Raw genomic sequence first — 4,886 nt, forward strand, 5'->3', positions numbered from 1 at the left:
CAAAACTTACTTTAAGGCTCATTGGTGAAAATAAAAGCGGCACGACAAGAAGGAATATTCCCTTATTTGGTAATTTAAAACTCTAAATATGGAAAGTAATCATGAGGACATCAAATTACTTGTGTGGAAGTGATGGATAATTAAGAAGGTGTCAGTTTTTGTCATTTCACCATTACTTTGCATGCTTGGGTAAATTGTGATGAAGCGTGTGTGGCTCTAAAGATATTTATGCATCTGATTGAAGGAAATGTGTATGAATTTATTTCCATATTTGAGAAGGTCACAACTACCATACTTGAGTAAATTGGAGGCACCGAAGGTAAAACCAACTCTGTTCTCCAAAAGAATTTCCAGTTTTCATGGTGGTAATGGGTAAGTTCAATTGATTCCTCCTAAGTTGTTTTTCTTTGAGTTCTGAGGTTTTATTAGTATAGAAAAGGAAAATCTCTAAATTGTTGGGGTAGGATACTGTCTTGTTTTTTGAATTTCTTAGTTAAGGGAGTAGATAGGTAGTATGAGGCCAATGCTGCCAAAGCTTGGCCGGACCTCAAGTCTAGTGAGTATTTTTCCATAATTAGAAGACACCTTCTTGGTTCATGTAGATTTAGGGGATTTCCTAGAAAGAACTAAGAACCCTCAAACTGGTTCATTAATGGAGAAAATAGTTAAGAGTGGTCTTGTGGAAGCTGTTGCTTTCTCGCTTGCCGCACCATGTCCATATTTAGTGATTTCTTGCATGAATCGATATGAAACAGATAATAGATGCATCAGAACTAGTAATGGTGAGCTACTGGTCAAATCAATAGAGAAACAGTAATGGTGACAATGGGAATTCCACACAGGGACAAATATAGGGACTGGACTACTGGGAACTCGTATGCCTACTTCCCAGAAAAGAAGAATAAGTACAAGAGTGTGGTTGCTAGGAATTGGCTCCTAAAATTTCAAAAAGGAGGGTCACGGTTACCAAAACCCCTGACCAGAGAGAAATTCATCACAAAAGTGCGAGATATTGTGATACTTCTGAACAGGGTGAAGGGAAACTCACATTCTTTCTATTGGGAAGATTGGATGTACTTTTTCATCCAAGTGGTGTTATCTGGTGACATATATCTTGATTGGTCTCAGGTCATTGTAGAGAGACTTCATGAAGGGTTGAGTAATTTTGTGGGAAAGACAGGTTTTTATATGTCTTCTTATCTTTTCTATGTACTAGCTTGTACAAGAGACTGGCCTGGTCTACCTAATGAGCCTCGGATAGATGGGATGAGGGTGTATATTTTTTATCCTCTATTACAACAACATAGACATGTTGACCAGTTTGATAGATGGAATAGAGTCTTCATGGGAAGACTTGTTTCTGAGCTTCAGGGGAATGTAAACAAGAGGATGTCTGCTGAAGCTATGGAATTTGTGAGTATATATGGAAGTTTCTTTATTCAATTTCCCTAGTTTACTTACATATGGGTAGATGGCTTTGAGGGCCAACCATTCAAGTTTCCTACGTACACTTTTGACAGCTACGTGCCTATAGAGGTGAGCAGGTAGTTGTCCCAGATTGATAAAAGATTAGGAGTGAAAGGCGAGTCTGGAGTTGTATTCATAGTTGAACTTGGCTACTATAGTTGTAAGTCTATGTCAAACACCTTGAACCTAGAACTAGACTTCAAAAGGATGAACCTACAGCCATATGTGGCAAGGCAAAAATTTGACAGTAGGGGTTACGTAATGGAGAACCTGAATGTAGATAGTCATTTTTGTCATGAACCTCAAGTAGAGGATTATTGGGAGAACTGCAGTGATGAGTATGAAGTAAGAAAGAGACTGTGGTAGAGATTCACTCTATAATAGATAACTACCATGAGGCTTCCAATTAATATCTTTGGAGTATCAGAAGATACAAAGGAGGATGTTTTAGACCTTGCATTTAATAGACAAGTCCAAGGAAAACCGATTAAAAAAATTGACTAGAACAAAAAGTATTATGATAGTATCCAAACTAGAACCTTTAATGTTGTGAGGAGAAAAAAGAGATGGTTGAGGAACTAGAAGTTTAAGGAGGGACCTCACATGTCCTCACATGAATCAAGAATTGATTCATACATTGTGGTTCAATCCCTTGTTTCTACCACTAACAAGATTGTTGATGTTGCAGGTGTTTCAAAGCCCATTGTAGAGAAAATTCAACCTAGAAGGTCAAAAAGGTCACCATCTTCTGGTCTCATAGTTGCTCAAGTAACTGGGTCTAGAAGCAAAAAGAAGAGTAGGGAGCCCATTTTGAGACAAGTTATTGTAGACTTGGACCCTAGTGAGGAGCTTGAGGAAACAATGAATCCACGAGATCAAGATGAGCTCGAGATGTAGGAAATGGACATGAGCAAAGGAGAAGAAAGCCAACAGGACCCCATGAACACCATGGTCATTGTCACTTCATTAGAAGTATAGACAACCCCACCACCTAAGGGACCTGCAAACGCACCAAGATGGGTGGAAGCTGCCATAGGAAAGAAATGGAGTGTGGTGCCGGTTACAATCCCAATGGAGGATATGGTTAGCAGATGTTTGGGAAAGGCGTCAAAGCTAAACAAGCTCAAAACATAGGCAATGCTTGATGTAGATGAAACAACAGGTCATTGGATGACCAAAGTAGCCAAACCAATCCCAGGAAAGGATGCAGTCAAAGTTACTGAGGAGTATTTTGTTGTGGAAAAGATAGATTTGTGGGTTGCCTCCCGGGCTATAGATGTTAAGCATTTGGAATCATCCATGAAAAGGATAATTTCAAGAACATGGAAGGATGAAAAAGACAAAAGAGAATTGAAACAAGCTATTACTCTAATGTTTGAGTATATCAATGCCATCCATGATCCAAACCCCAAACCTTTGTTACAGATACCAGTGTCATCCGACCCTAAATCTCCAGTCAACCAGAAAATGCTAGATCAGGTTCAAAGGAATAGGGTAGTGACAAAGATGTTCAATAAATGGTTGGACCTAATAATACAATAGGGGTCAGATTATATTATTAATCTGGTTAAAGCTTATAAAGATGTTGAAACCGTGAGTAAGGAGCTAGAACTAGAAACGGTCACCTAGGAGAAAGAAAGGACCAAGTGGGTAGCAGTCCTTGCACAGATGAACGATGTTCAGAAATATGGAGTGATGAGATTCCTGGCTGAAAAATCAGTGGAGAATTTGGATGATAATGTATTGTATGTGTCAAATAAAACTGTGGAATGGCGCAATTCGATCATCAAACGAGGTCATGAAGAATCCACCAAGATGCTCAAAGAATTGACCAACTTGATCGGTACGATGTAGAAAGACCTCAAGTGTATCGACATCCAGCTCATGAAGGAGGGCGCCAAGATAATTGAAAAGGCTGCAAACATGACCAATATTTTTCAAGAGAGGATCTAGTTCATTCAAACGACAAAATCCTTGACCATGGATGACTTTTCAAAGGTGGCAAGCATTGAATTGATGCTCATCGTCTGTTCAGACCATTTAGAGGTTCACAAGACAAAAGTTGTACAGGTAAACATGGACAAAGAAGTGTGGAAGTACAAAATCCTACACATTGGTCTGCCTCATTTCCAAGTTATCCTAAACTTCTTGGCAGCGCACCTAGAATGGTGTGGTTTTGCAGCAAAGCAGGACAGATCCGTAACCTCCTCTGCCATGGTGGAAGCCTAGTTGATCTGAAGATGAAATGTCAGCCTCTTAGTGGCTTTTAATTTAGTTTCCTTTTATGTTGTTTCAAACGGTTTCTTTCACTTGGATGAAAGTAAATGTAATTTGATTATGTAAGAACTATGAGCCTGGGGGCTATTTAAGCTAAAAAGCTTATCTTTGTGGGGGTTCCAAAAACTGTAGTTTTCAGGAGCAGTAGACAATATTTTGATTTCTCAAATGAATTATTTTGAAAATACAATGACTGATTATCAATGAAATATCATGTTATGCAATCTTTGAATCTATGTGTTCTGAGATTCGTAATCTTTCTTGAGAAATTTTTTCTGGACATGATATAATTTTGTGATTAGTTATCTATGAATTTTTTCTTTAGTTCATGGTTATTATTAGTTGTCGGATGAATCACATTGTATTGATTTGCTTGATCCCCCTTTCCCTATGGGGCATGAGAGAGTATCAGTCAACCATCAGTATTTGCTGAGCCTTTGTTTTGTTTTGAATTTATACAACAAGTATGTTTGTAAATCAGATTCTGTGAACTCTCTTTGAGTAATTCTTTCAGAAAATTTCCTATGTTTGTAGTTTTGAAGGCATTTATTTGTGTTGATGAATTAATGCTATAGCCTTTCAATTCTTTCTGGTAAAAAGTATTAGCATATCAATTTGTATAATAAATTCATTGCAAATCATTAGAGGAGTTGCCCTCTAATGCAGAGGTTGAATTTCTATTAATTCATCCAACTGTTGGTAGTTTGTTTCCTTTCAGAAGGGTGAAACAGAGTCATATTTTGCTTAAAGAAGATAATTGTTAAGTTTTCAATAAAGGGACAAATCTGTTTACCAACACTGTCAAAGACATATCTTGACAATTTGTAGGGTTCTCCTGCAAAACCACCAACCCTCAAATAAGTGAAGCTAGAGAACTGAATATAGAAGTTGCCATATATGATTATAAACTGCATAGCTTCCTTGGTTAATCTCTTATGAATATCTCCTTTCAACACAAATACTAACTTGCCAAGGAAAATATTATGAACCTTGTAATAATTTTCAGTGACCCTGTGTTGTTGCAAATGTGAGTAATATTCATATATCCTCATATCATTCTGCCAAGTTTCATGATACAGACCTACCCATTAACGAGTATAGGCTAAACAGTATATAAGGTAAGAGGACATATGGAAATTTTT

This window comes from Cryptomeria japonica, chromosome 9, assembly GCF_030272615.1.
Source record: "Cryptomeria japonica chromosome 9, Sugi_1.0, whole genome shotgun sequence".
NCBI lineage: Eukaryota > Viridiplantae > Streptophyta > Pinopsida > Cupressales > Cupressaceae > Cryptomeria > Cryptomeria japonica.